Below are 15,315 nucleotides of genomic sequence, written 5' to 3' on the forward strand. Positions count from 1 at the left end.
CTTAGCATCAACTAATGAAAGAAAAACTCAGGCCCTACAATTGAGCCCTTCGTAAACCTTATGTTCCTACAACCTACGAATTCAATATCTTGTCAGCCATCGCTGTTTACCGGGATCGCATTTTTAATTTGATTTCAGATTTCACCAATTTTTTCAAGGTGAGCTACAACATTACAATTAGAAATATTTCATACAAGCATGTAAATCGTATATTACACACATAAAAGATACAGTATAGATTTACTTAATAAAAAAATTAGACATTTGAAACACAACACGTAGTAATATACCTAAATATGTAGCAGTCACTGACACATACAGGCAAAACAGAAAAAAGGAAGAAAACAAGCAAACATATGTGCAAATTGTGATTATACCAAGGCATAAGATCAGACATAATTTTTATGCAGTCAATTGAAAATGAAATATATTTAGAATGTTAAAATAAATTATAACAACCACACATACAAAAGCAAATACAGCACCTCACTTATGAAGGCGTAGGTTGGCTGCGGATCCAATCTGCATGGCATGTGACAGCAAGTTCCAAAGTATCTTAAGTAGAGAAACTCATCAGATCTGCGACAAGACATATCCGCTTCTAGTCCTATATTAACTACTGGATTAGACAGTAACAAAAAGAAACTTCAATTTTAACTGGTGTCAGTAACCTTAAGGCACCTCTTTGCTCATGCACTTAGGTGAGAGGGTATTTATTGTCTTGTCTAGGTTTTCTTACAGTTTCTATAAACATTGCCAGTTCTGGTATTTCAAACATGTTACTGAGGAGTTTCTCACCTAGTGAAAGAAATAGGAACACATCCTTCTTAATTAGTTCAGACTTGTGGGAGAAGAAATAAACATTTTAGAGAGAATTCACATAGCTAAGACTTCAATTATTTTTAATAATTTTTTGCCATGTGACTGGCATGGATAAAAGCAAGCATAAGGGGTCTGATTCACAAACAAAGTAATGTCTGGGCAATATTTCAGCTGCATAATTTTATGACTGGGCCTGGGTGAAATTTTAAATACGCCAGGGCAATTGGAGTAATATCAGTAACTACGCATTACTCTTGTGATGTGAAATAATAGGAATTACGTGATTACTCTGGCTAAAGGTGGATGCGAAGGTGCCTTTTGAAACTAGCTCTAAATGCTGGATTACGCTTCTCACACATTTACTCATAATTACAGGTCGTTTTGCAATAATTAGGAGTAATTACGGTAGAGAGAATGACGCCAATTATGCCCACTCCTAATTATGACCTCTGAAAGAGTGAAAAACTCTGAATTGAACAAATTCACAAAACCTGCTCTCATAGCTTTTTGAGTTTGGAGACAGACAATGTCCCACACTTGATTTGCATTCTTGCATGACAGGTAGGAGGGTGTTTGCCTAGTTTTGCATTCATAATTTTAAGATGACTTACTAAAAAACCTTGCTAAAAAACAATAAAAATTATTTGAAATAAAAAATAATTTTGAGACGTAAAGTTTTTTGCATCCCAAAATATGGTTGGCAGTGACATTTCACCTGCATCACAGTACTATAATGCGTGTGTTATGTAAAAGTACTTGCCACTACACCTGCTTGTCTTTTAGAATGAGTGTTCGTGGAAGCAGACCAATGTGGTGACTGTAGTGTCTGCTTATTCCCCAGTGCAATTTCACATCCTCTTCATAGGAACTGACTCCATCTTGCGAATGTGCAGAATAGTATCGACTCAATCTTGTCAAGTGGATGTGCACAAGGCTCTGACTAAATCAGCCATTTATAAATGTAGGGCTCTGATTGCTTTCTGGTGAGCGTTATATGGATCAGATCTGACTTTTTTTTCTTGTTCTCTCAGTTGTAATATTGGAGGAGGATGTGTGTAGTGAGGTGCTCTGTATATGTTGTTCTTAAGGGCTGTTTGCCAAGGGAACCTGCCACCTCCCATATGTATGTGCAGAAACATAACAGCATTTTAAGTGAGACAAAGACCACTGCTTGCGAAACTAATTTGCATGCAGTAAAGGCAGGGAGAATTCATAGCAGAAACATCAGTAAGAACAACACTCCCCAGGACAGCCAGGAATCAGCTGGTCCTTCCCAGAATGCTACTTACAAGGATTATCTTGTGACATATTCCATAATATTGTAAGCATTACTACAAATATCCTTGCCTTCTGAAAAATCAAAAAAGTAATACCAAGAACAACAATTATAAAGTAATGCAAAATAGAACAACAAGGGTAGCATAAAGGCACACTTGTAAACGCAGCAGTGAGAAACCAACACAGAACCAAGGGCCATATGTATGAAAATGCCCATTTGCGATTCTCAAATAGCGATTTTTTGCGAATCGCTATTTATGTATGTATGTAGGATTTGCAATACATTTTGCGAATCCTACAAATTCCTTAATTGCGAATGGCAAATTGCAATTCGCAAATTAAGGAATACCTCCCCATTGATTCCTATGGGCCTAGAGGCCCATAGGGATGAATGGGAAGACACTCTCAATTTGTGATTCCCAATTAGAGAATCGCAAATTGCGAATGCAATTTCAAGGGTGCCAGGGTGTCAAAAGGAAACCCTGTTGCACCCCTGAAATGAGCATGGGTGCAGATGTGGCACACATGCATGCCCTAAGGGCATGTATGTAAATGTAAATGTCAAGGTACTTATAGAGCGTACTGTCACCAGACGGCCACCTTGCGGTGTCGCCTTTTACGGTTTCCTGGCGCTGATACTCATACCGCTCTGGAACCCCTCCTGGCTTTCCCTGTGAAGCGTCCACTCCTGGGCACCCCCAGGGTGAAGCCAGGCATCCTTAGCGCTGTTGGGGCCGGTGTATGTGAGTCACATGGCACTTTGAAAAATGCATAAAAGTGAATTTTTCAAAGAAATCGCAAATTACCACCAACTTGAATTTGGTGGTAATTTGCAATTCCTTAAATACAAATTGCACTTTTTCTGTGCTTTTTACATTGCATTTAAGGAATCGCAATTTGCGATTCCTTAAATGCAATCACAAAATAGGGAATCGCAAATTTTGTGATTCCTTATTTTGCGAGGGGTGGCGCTGGTCTCATATGTATAATGCACAACTCATGGTTTTAACTGCTATTATATTGTCGTCTGTGTTAAAAGCGTCTGTTTGTGTTTTTTAGTTGTATTGGTCATAATGTTTCTGATTGTTTTTGAATTTATGTTACATATATGTCTTTTAGATGAATTGTCCGTACATTGTTAAGGTTAGTCACAATTGTGTTTCTATATTATGATATTTGTTTATGTTGCCAAAAAGAATAATGAAAAAATGAAAAAATTTATCAAAATGAACAAATAAATGAAATAATTTTGTTTTTGTACACCGTGGTCTGTGGTTGTTGTTAAAAATTGTGGACATATTGCCCTTTTGAAAGATAAGCGTAGGAAGTTTTGCGTTTCGTGTTGTGTCATACATGTGACACTGCTGTTTTGCGATCGCAAACGCCGAAATTCTGTGAATTTCGGCGTATGCGATCGCAAAAATGCCTTCATACATATGGCCCCAAATCAATCAAGGACAGGTGAATATTGAGATTAATTTAACTCAATTCTAGAACAACTGGATAAGCTAGCGGTCTAATACCGAATGTTTCCACACATAAGCTCCCATTCTGGGAGGAGACCTCTTCATCCTTCCCCTCTGAGACCTCAAGCTACCTTCTCGACTCATATTTAAACTGCCATTCCCCGCAGCGAACCTCTCGGCCGCAGACCTTCTATAATCAATATAACTAGTCAACATAAAGCTACTACATCATTTCTCATCTGAGCAAATTTACACTTACCACCTTATTGATGCTCAGCCACCCTCTACGCGTCTAATCTCGGTCCATTTTCTAATATAACAACATTTCCTTTAATGGTCTGGACTTAAGAAGGGCCTTTGAATTTTGATGGACCTATTACACACTGAAGACAGTGGATGATTAGTTTAAGTTATTGGTAGTTTCCTTCAAGTAATAATGGTGCTATTATTTACTCCACTCTACTCAACTCTATCCCACTCCATGGCACTGCACTTCACAGTACTCTACTCTATGCCATTCCACTCCACTCTACACTAATGTACACCACTCCATTCTATGCCACTCCTATCTACACCACTCCGCACCACTCTAAACCATGCTACTCCACTCTACTCAATTCTACTTCACTCCACGCTGCAGTCCAAAAAGCCAAAAGCTCTCACAAAGGTGAAACCTATTGGCTTTGTCACTGCTTCTTTGCTCTTTCTGCTTCACTTTCTCATCCCTTCATCTGCCTTTATTCCCATCCTTGAACACACCTGCTCTTTCCTAATCTCTACCTCTTTCCTTTCTCTCCCCCGGGCCTGCTTGTCACTGCCCTGACGCTTGATACCAGCTTCTTTCTTCAATCCTGGTTTCTTATTACACCCTGAGCTATATGATGAGCTGCTACACAAGGAATGCCTGTTGTAGTTGTGCCTACTGTGTGTGGTAGGACTCACCCTGTGACTTTACGTACCTGCTACAGTCCACTCGAAACATTTGAATGAAATGTGTATGTTTTCTGTCCTAGCTGAATTAGACTTAATGCATTATCACCACAGAAGAGTCCCTGTTTCTGTGTGTGGTGGTGTAAACACTGCTGTGTGTGAGCCCCCAAAGGGTTGCTAGCATCCCACCTCTACCCACACTTTCTGCCCTGACGAAAGCTGCGGTGGATGGAAAGCAAGTATGCCTTGTCTGGATTCCACCTTATCCCTCTTTCTTCCTCCAACCGGCACTTCCTGTCTCTTTATCTCACTCATGCATGACCTATTTTATACCTGCTTTATCCGCATGTCACTGTTTTCTCTCCCTCTTGTTTCCCTCCGTCTCTCTATTTCATTGGGTCAAGGTCTGGTGTTGGAAAATAAGTGTCCAGGTCCACAAGAACAAGTGGGGGCACCCGCCACCTGCAACCACCATCCCAAATTAAGCATTACACTTCAGCTTTTCAACATGTTTGTACTAAGGGAGCAGCAGTGTCCAGTGAAAAGAAACCAGAGTTGCAGGCTTGCAGCCTCAAAGAATGCTGTGCTTCCTGACTACAAGCCGCGTGGCACCGTGGACAGGCTGCTGCCCTTTCGGGCTGCAACAAGTTAACCGCTAGATGGATCGCGGCACAGCTCCCCCCCCCCCCCAGCCTTCTCTTGCTCAGGTGGGTGAGCTTCTCCTGCAGTAGTGGATGTGCCGCTTTGGTCAGAGATGGTGTCTTTGGAATTGGGGAATCAGGTTCAATTCTCTGCGTTGTTTCAGCATCCTGTGATTCTGTGCAAATCACTTAGTTTCCCCATGCCTAAAACACAAAAATTCACATGTCCATGTGTAATGTAACTAGTATCCATGTGACGTCCTCCAATACCTTCTAGTTGAATTCACACTATTCAAAATTTTTAAAAACTTAGCGTGCATATCTTCGGATATGTCCAAACCTTGTTTAGTTGAGTAAGTAAGAAGAATCATGACAGTGATAGGCAAAGCTGCAAGGCTGTGGCAGCAAGTGCTGTACAAGCAGTGTATTATTTATATGATTTGATATTTTTGCCCTTTAAAAATTGTTTCCATGCATAAAGTGCTGCAATGCACACACTGGTGTTACTTCAAGTAAGAAAAGTGCCTTCATATTCCAACAATTATCTTTAAACGTTGTGACTAGAAAAGGGCTACATCACCCAGAATGTAGCAGGGACTAGTTTTTAAAATTGGGAGAATCTCAGCCACAGTTATTGTATAACCCACTTTGAAGTGAATCGCTTCAAGGTGCTAGCTTAGAGAGCTGTATCAAGTAGAGAGCCATGTTAGGGAGGTGACATTAGCGCTTCTTGAAGGTTTTGAGTTTACGGAAGTCTAGAACCCGGCGACTCCAAGACGTACTCCAGTTTTGGAGCTTTTTATTTACCAAACTGAAATATTCTGGCAATTGTAGTTCTTGTACGCTTCATTTGAGCAAACACACCTAAAGCATTACTTTGTGAAACAGAAGCCTGGGACTGAAGCATGGCGGCTTTGGTGAAATGTAGTCACCAGGCAACTTTGAAAAAATTAGACCCCCAGCTCCGTCAACAGAGGAGGCAGATTTCAAGGCACTCTGCCAGGTACAGCGCATGGCTTCTATTCGGAGAAGAACTAGAGTGACCAAAGATCTTGACCCGGCGCTCATTACCTACCTCCTTTGCCTTCCTTGTCGCAGTCCTCATCCATGAACACTCTGTGTTCAGGAGACAGAATTCAAAGAAACAAATAATAAAATGTTTCTTCCCCTAATATGGCTTTGCAGGAAATTCCTATCAAGTGACCTATGAAGGTGGGTGGAGCCCGTAATGCATCCTGATTAGGTCGAGCCTAGTGGCAGCACGTATGTGCTGCTTACTCCGCGAGACTGCTGTAGTAGAGTATGGGAGAGAAGCCGCACCCACTCTCGTCCCATATTTTTCATTGGCTTGTGTCATTGTCTTTCGTAAATGCTGCCTTTGGATTCATTTATAGGCTTGTTAGTTCCCTCCTTAGAATGGCATTGTCTTCATTTGTACCCTCCCATGGCGACTAGCTCTTTTACTTCAGTTGTTACACGGGACCTGTTATTTAGTCTGTAAGCATTATTTACTTTATTGAGTTTCTCCTACTGCAGGCTGGACATGTGCTGCTTCAGCTGAAACTGCTTGTGTTTTTTTAGGCAGCATGGCCGCCCCCATAACACGGTGCCTGCTTTCAATCACTTTAATCCAGCATTATCTCGTGTCTTTTTCAACCGCCAACTAAAATGGATTTGGAAATGATTCACAAATTAAGTCTTGTGAATTCCAGGTAGCACATAGTCGTGTGCTAATGGGCTGAAGCTGACAACATCACATCTGTGTTACATGTCATCTGCAATAAAGCCACCTGACAGGCTGTTTTAATAACAACACCACCACCACCAATACCACCACCAATATCACCACCACCAATACCGCCACCAATACCACCACCACCCACGCCAACATCAATACCACCACCTCCACCACCACCAATACCTCTACCAATACCACCACCACCAACACTACCACCAATACCACCACCACCCACACCACCATCACCACCAATACCACCACCACCACCAATACCACAACCACCACCAATACCACCAATAACACCACCACCAATCCAATACCACCACCAATATCAATACAACTACCAATACCACCACCACCACCAATACCACCATCACCAATACCACCACCAACACCACCACCACCATTACCACCAATACCACCACCACCAATACCACCACCAATACAACCCCCAATACCACCATCACCACAAATACCACCACCAATACCACGAACACCACCAATACCACCACTAATACCACTACCAATACCACCAACACCACCACCACCAATACCACTATTACCACCACCAATACCATCACCACCAGCATCAATAACACCACCACCAATACCACCATCACCTGCACCACCAATATCACCACCACCAATACCGCCACAACCAATACCACCACCACCAATACCACAGCCACCAATACCATCACCAATACCACCATCACCACCATCAATACCACCACCACCAATACCGCCATCACCACCGCCACCAATACCACCACCAATACTACTGCCACCACCAAAAAATACCACCACCACCTCCACCACCACCAATTCCACCACCAATCGCACCACAAATACCACCAATGTCACCACCAATAACACCAATGCCACCACCAATATCACCACTACCAACACCACCACAACCACCAATACCACCACCACCTATACCACCATCTTTACCACCACCACCAATACCACCACCACCACCACCAATACCACCACTACCAATGCCACCACCACCAAACCCACCACCACCCCAATACCACCACCACAAATACCACCACCAGCAATCCAATAGCACCACCACCAATACAAATACAACCACCAATACCACCAATACTAACACCACCACCAAGATCACCACCACCAATGCCACCACCAATACGAATACCACCACCACCACCAATACCACCACCTCTAATACCACCACCACCGCCAATACCATCACCACCAATACCCCACCACAGATACCACCACCACCAATACCAGTACCACCACCACCAATACCACCAAAACCAATACCACCAATACCAATACCACCACCAATACCACCACCATCAATACCACCAATGCCACCACTGCCAATACCACCACCCCCATACCACCACCACCAATACCACTGCCACCAATTCCAGCACCTCAGTGCCTCTCCATCACTAGTAATAGCAGGGGCACTGCAGGAGGCCGGAGCTGCAGCCAAGACCATGACTCCCTCTCTCCATGCCTGCCATAAAGCACAGCCCGCCCTGCACCAGGAGGTGAAGCCAGGGCCCTACTAGAGCCGGAGTATTTTTTATTAAGCCAAAGATAGCAATGACATTACGCAATGCCACACTCAAATCACAGACAGGGCAGGAAATAGCCCCCCGCTCCCACTCTTCCTCCTGAGCCGCAACAGTGTAAACACAGAGCGAAATGTGTTGGAGCGCTTTGTAAGTGTTTATAGCTCAGATCATATGTAACTCTAACCTCACACTTTGTGTCTGTGTCATTTACAAAATGTACACATCTTTGTCACTGCACTATTTATCACTACTTTGAAGACATCGCAGGCTGGTTCCTTCCTCTGATATTTGCAACCTAACAAGCGGTCGAGAAGGCCCTTTATAGGTCTTGCATTTGCGAGAATTTAAGCTTTTAGCATTGTAAATGGCAATGTCTTTTATTTATGTGTTAAAACCCAAAACACAAATAAAAGGCATTGTCATGTACAATGGCAATAGCTCAAACTCGTGTAAAAGTGAGACCTATCGGATTGCAAATGCTTGCTCTGTCTAACTTTCAGCCATGTCACACGGCAGCGGCTCGGCCAACTGAAAGATGCCACTGCTTGTTTCCCCATCCCCTAAAGTATCCCAACTCAAACTTTATTCAAGCCAGTTCAATAAATCAAGATTGCATCAGGCTGCTCCCTCCGTGGCCTTAGAGCTTTAAATTATATCAGCCACCCCCTGTCCTGTCTTTATAACTTTTTCATTTCTGTTTTTTCCCCCAGATGCCTTTGAGAAAGAAGAGTGCTTACACACACTCAAATTGTGTTAAAAGCCCAATGCATGTCGTCAGCAACAACCAGAACAACAAGAACACCACCACCCCCTCTTGGATGTACTCGGATGTTGGCATGGTTATGCTACTTACAGTTAGCTGTGCAAGCAGCATCAGGTCAGATTACAAGTATGTTGTTTCTGGTTAGTGAACAACAGCGTGAGGTGTGTTGCCTTTCAGTGGGACTCAGTTATGTGCTAAGTAAATAACAGCAGCAGGTGCACAGAAAGCTGCTTTTCTAAGTGTAGGTGAAGGTCTTGGCTAATGATTTAACTGGCCATCATCACTGAGTTACCAGGTGCAGCCACAGGCGGTCCCTTGAGCGACTGAGTAAAGGTTTGCTACTTAACGAGAGCGCACACAAAGAAGGGTTCATTGCTAAGAATCTCCCTGCTTCCGGGAGCTGATAGGAGGCAGCAGCAGGTCTCGTGCTTACGCATCGACAGTGCATGCATTGACCAGCAGCTGCTTGGGTAGGCTATCCTGTTTTAGGTTTACACCTATAATAACTGATAAAATCCCACCGAAAGAGAAACCACCCTCATCAGTGTAAACATATAAACACTAATAAATACCTACACAACCACAAACAAAAACACCATACAAAGTAAGGAAAGTGAGAGAAAATGAGTACTTTCTTCCTGAAAGGATCAACAAAATGTAACTTTTTTTTATAAAGGTAGCAGCATGAAGACTGGTCTAAGATTATTCTGCTTGTGTTTTGTTGTTTAGGTCGTCACTAAACTATTGTTTCTTATTCCTTTTGGTTCCTCCAGTTTTATGTGATTGCATAAAGGTGCAAGTTTCAGACACCTGTGTTAGGTCTGATCTCATTATTTTACAGTGTTGAGAATGTGGGAATGTTAAAATCATATTTATTATTTGGGAAGTGCTTAATTCCTTCTCTGATTGGTGAAATGGCTGTCTCATAAGAATCTTCGCAAATATGTACTATTACCCTTTGATAAATCAGCCTCCTTTTCTAACAGGTCAGTATAAATAGCAGAGCAACTTCCAAAGGCTGTAAACATTCAATGCAAGGTGTAGTGACTGGTACTTTGAAAAGAGTGCTGTCACCATGCACGTGCTATAGTGGTGAAAACATGATAAGTCTTTCCACATCCCAACCAAATTCATAGTCCCATTGTTCTGTGTGATACCTTCAGATAATCCTGGCTTTTTACACAATTGTACTTTACTGCTTGTGTTTTGAGCCATAGTTACAATTAGGGGTGGATGGAATTTTTAATTCGCCGGTGCAAATGGGCAAATGCATTAATTCTGCGTTGCTCTTGTAACGCGGAATTACAAATAAATTCCTCTGCTCCGCTGGCGAAATTAATCACAGCAGTCAGCAGTGCACTGCTCTCTAGAGCTGCATGTTGGCACAGGAATCAGGATGGCTCATTTAGTGTTGTCAGTTAGCGTTCTAGATCTTTAGTTGGACATTTTGCTTGTCCATTACTGCTGTGTGCATGTGCGGTTTCACAAATGGAGTGTGGTTTGCGGGAAGAGTAAAAGGTCCCTGATGGAAGCGCTGCAGAGAAAAGCTGGTACAGTCTGAAATAATCTTCAATCTAGGTAGAAGCAACACTGGACAGCTATTCCATGGCAACCTTCAATGTCGGGTTCCTGCCTATGCTGGTTGGAGTTCCTTTATTGAAGCATTCCATGACAACACATGTGTTTGCAAGCCTAGTGCGCCTCCCCCCACTCCTCATCGCTCTCTCTTACTAGTGTGCTTCTGTCCCCCACCCAATGCTTGACCATGAGCTTCTAAGCCCCTGTGTTGCTCTTCTTCACTTGTGTGCTTGTAGCCCCCACTCTCGTTTACGTTGCCTGTGTGCTTCTGTCTCCAAACATTTTGCCCTCTCTTGCCAATGTACTTCTGTGACCCCCTAATCTTCTCCATGTTGCTCTCTCACCCACTTCTCACTGCTACCCTTGCAGCCTGGACCCCAAAAACATTTAAAGAAAAAAGAAAAAAATGTGATGATGCAGCCTCTGTAGTTGCATGCATACATGCTTAACACTTGAATGGGCTTACAGAATGATACAGCTGAGCCGTAGCTTCATCACGCTTATTTAGTTATTTCTCTTTTGATTTTTTCGTTCAAGATGTTCAGCATCTGCTTTGATGCTAGAAAGTATGCAAAACACATTGGAAGAGCCAACATTTAAATGTAGGGGTGTAACCCATAGTGATCCATTACATTTCTTTAGCAGTTTAACTCTTGAAAACAATAAAATGACATAACATTCTACACATTGCTGTGTCTGGGAGTAATGTACTGTTTATTACCACAGGTAGGGGAGTTGAGGGGCATCATGACACACTTGAGTCTCCATTTCTCATAATTCATGGCCCTCCCACACTCAACAGTGAGTGAGACAAAGAAAGAGTGTATTTGTTGTGTGTGTGAGTGTACATGTGCTCATATAGGCACCTAGTAAAATATCAACATTTACAAGGAAAGCTGCAACCTTTTAGAGCAGGGCTTCCCAAATATGTTTGAACCACAGCCCAATTTTTAGAACAACAATCTTTCACAAACCACCTAGCTTTAATGGACATGTGGCAGGCGATTCATTAAACGTATCTAAAGCACCATGTGTTAGCGCACAGTTATTTACAGAAAATACATTTACCATTGAAATGCCAACTACATTTGCACAGACACAGTTTTACTGCTAAAACTGTATTGCATACAAATAATAATGTGTTGAAATCGGGTTTCAGTGAATATTTATCATGTGTGTATCACAAACTAAAGTGTCCAAAATTGTTTTGATCATATCAAGATCTTTGTTTCCATCACACTTCAAAATTACAAAAAGTGCTTAATTTTTGCTTATTTAACTGCTGAATGTGTACAATGCTATTTAAAGGTATTTACATTTTGGTGTGTTACACAAAAATGATATCCTACACTCTCACCATTCACACTTCCTGTACTCCAGCAAGATTGTCAAATAATTTACTTTACTTTTCTTTTTCTCACTTCAAAGTAACAGGAGTTATGTTAACAAAATAAGCACCAATTTTTCAGAAAACATAGCCTGAAATTTGACCTTTGTCTTTGAAGAGCAGCAAATGTGCAAAGATTCATACAGAATTTAAAAGTATTTTTATTTGTTTCGTAGACTTCTGCAACCCACCAAAAATTGGTGAGTATTCCACAAACACACTCTCTTTCTCTCTCTCTCCTTCCCTCTATCCCATTCTCCCTTGTTCTATCTCTGTTGTTCCCCTCCTTTACTACTTCTCTCTGCCACTCTCCTCCCCCTCTCTCTGTTTCTTCCGGCTCTCTCTCTCTCTCTGCTTTCACTTACTCTCTCCTCTCTCCCTCTCACAATCTCTCATCTCTTTCTAGCTTCATCTCTCTACCATTCTCCTTTCACTGTCACTATTACTCTTTCCTCTCTCCTTCTGTAATACTCTTACCACTCACTTTCCGTCACTCCCCCCTTTTTTCTTTCTTTATTTCTTTCTCGCTCTCTCATTCTCTCAGATGTTGTGAAAAAAATTCATAAAAATGTGGTGGGTGTATGATTATTTTGTGGTTCCTCTGAACTATACTGAGACTCAATTACTGCCCTTACTACTTTGCCTTGAATCAAAGAGGTTCTGACTGTAAAAATATCAATTCCTCTTTTTATAGTCACACCTCTGTTCTACCCAATTCAATCTCTTCTCGGTGATGGCTGGGCAGGAACATGTAATCTTATTTTTCTAAATTGTGTAGTTTCATATTTCATTCAAGGTGGCTCCTTCGCTATGACAGAGGTGTGCCCCCCCCGCCCCCCCCACTGCTTTTAAGCAGTGCAAAGAAGCATAAAATGATTGTAACTTCATGTTATTATCATCTTATGCACTGCATTCTACATTTCCCTATTTGTCCCATCAGCTCTGCCAGACCTAAGTCTAAGTTTACATATTTTTGGTATTCACAAATGGAAGTTACTACAAGTAACTTTACTGATAATAAAGGTACAACTAGTAGAGTTGCTCGTAGTAAAGTTACTATTAGTAAAATTACTAGTAGCAAAGTTACGAGTAGTAACTTACCTTTATGAAAAGCAAAAAGTAGTAAATTGACACTTAAGTTTAGCTTTGTGAATCGGGCTCAGAGAAAATCAGTTTTCTTTAGTCCTTTAGTGCCTATCTTTCACAAAGTGAGAGACATACATTCACCCATTAGAAACACTTTACATTCTTACCAGACTATGGCAAACAACAATCCCTCTAAAATGTGGATCCGCAAAAATTTACTAAATTAGATCAGTCATGTTGCATCTTGAGGCAATATCATTACAAGTAGTCACATTTCTTCTCATAGATCTGATTAAGAGTGTCAATATTATGAACTTCATAGGTGAGTGAACAGAGATCACTCTTTCCAAATCCTCTGAATGTTTTTAATCAATGGAGGGGATCTCTAAAGTATCAGTATTGGCCCTACCCCATGTATATTGCTCTTGGGGCTTGTTAGAAATGGTGTCCCTTACAAGTTAACTTCATAAACTGACTTCCGCTCCTAGGGCCACAATTTAGCCACATTATACCACTGTAACACCAATTAATATCAACATACTATCCCTTTAGAAATACTCAAAACTCTGTCCTGCCCCCTATACTCCAATATTTCCCTTCGTTGCTCAACAATAACTTAACACCAACTAATTAAAGAGGCACTCAGGCCCTACAATTGATCCCTTCGTAACCCTTATGTTCCTACAACCTACTCAAAGTCTTTTCAGCCATCACTGTTTACCGGGATCGCATTTTTAATTTGATTTTAGATTTCACCCATTTTTTCAAGGTGAGCTACAACATTACAATTAGAAATATTTCATACAAGCATGTAAATCGTATATTACACACATGTAAAAGATACAGTATAGATGTACTTAATAAAAAAATTAGACATTTGAAACACAACACGTAGTAATATACCTAAATATGTAGCAGTCGCTGACACATACAGGCAAATCAGAAAAAAGGAAGAAAACAAGCAAACATATGTGCAAATTGTGATTATACCAAGGCATAAGATTAGACATACTTTTTATATAAATATATTTAGAATGTTAAAATAAATTATAACAACCACGTATACAAAAGCAAATACAGCACCTCACTTATGAAGGCGTAGGTTGGCTGCGGATCCAATCTGCATGGCATGTGACAGCAAGCTCCAAAGTATGTTAAGTAGAGAAACTCATCAGATCTGCGACAAGACATATCCGCTTCTAGTCTTATATTAACTACTGGATTAGATAGTAACAAAAAGAAACTTCAATTTTAACTGGTGTCCGTAACCTTAAGGCACCTCTTTGCTCATGCACTTAGGTGAGAGGGTATTTATTGTCTTGTCTAGGTTTTCTTACAGTTTCTATAAACATTGCCAGTTCTGGTATTTTAAACATGTTACTGAGGAGTTTCTCAACTACTGAAAGAAATAGGAACACATCCTTTTTAATTAGTTCAGACTTGGGGGAGAAGAAATACACATTTTAGAGAGAATTCACATAGCTAAGACTTCAATTCTTTTTAATAATTGATTGCCATGTGACTGGCATGGATAAAAGCAAGCATACGGGGCCTGATTCACAAACAAAGTAATGTGTGGGCATTATTTCAGCTGCATAATTTTATGACTAGGCCTGGGTGAAATTTTAAATACGCCAGAGCAATTGGAGTAATATCAGTAACTACGCATTACTCTTGTGATGTGAAATAATAGAAATTACGTAATTACTCTGGCTAAAGGTGGGTGCGAAGGTAGCTTTTGAAACTAGCTCTAAATGCTGCATTACGCTTCTCAAACAATTACTCATAATTACAGGTCGTTTTGCAATAATTAGGAGTAATTACGATAGAGAGAATTACGCCAGTTGTGCCCACTCCTAATTATGACCTCTGAAAGAGTGTAAAACTCTGAATTGAACAACTTCACAAAACCTGCTCTCATAGCTTTTTGAGTTTGGAGACAGACAATGTCCCACACTTGATCTGCATTCTTGCATGACAGGTAGGAGGGTGTTTGCCTAGTTTCGCCTTCATAATTTTAAGATGACTTACTAAAAAACCTTGCTAAAAAAACAATAAAAATTATTT

The 15,315-nt window shown here is 41.1% G+C and overlaps 1 protein-coding gene across 2 annotated transcripts in view; it reads right to left on the reverse strand.

Moving 5' to 3' along the window:
• The window catches only part of LOC146782859 (monocarboxylate transporter 13-like), a 146,376-nt gene extending 131,979 nt beyond the window's left edge, over positions 1-14,397 (reverse strand). Inside the window, exon 1 of one of the 2 annotated variants that reach the window (XM_085639756.1) lies at positions 14,332-14,397. The gene's annotated coding sequence lies outside the window, so the exon portion shown is untranslated. Of the gene's footprint in view, positions 1-485; positions 551-14,331 lie in introns of those variants that run through there. The other variant, XM_085639755.1, reaches the window with a different exon arrangement.
• Between the last annotated feature and the right edge of the window lie 918 nt (positions 14,398-15,315).

Source organism: Triturus cristatus, chromosome 12 (genome assembly GCF_964204655.1).
Source record: "Triturus cristatus chromosome 12, aTriCri1.1, whole genome shotgun sequence".
NCBI classification, from domain to species: Eukaryota; Metazoa; Chordata; class Amphibia; order Caudata; family Salamandridae; genus Triturus; species Triturus cristatus.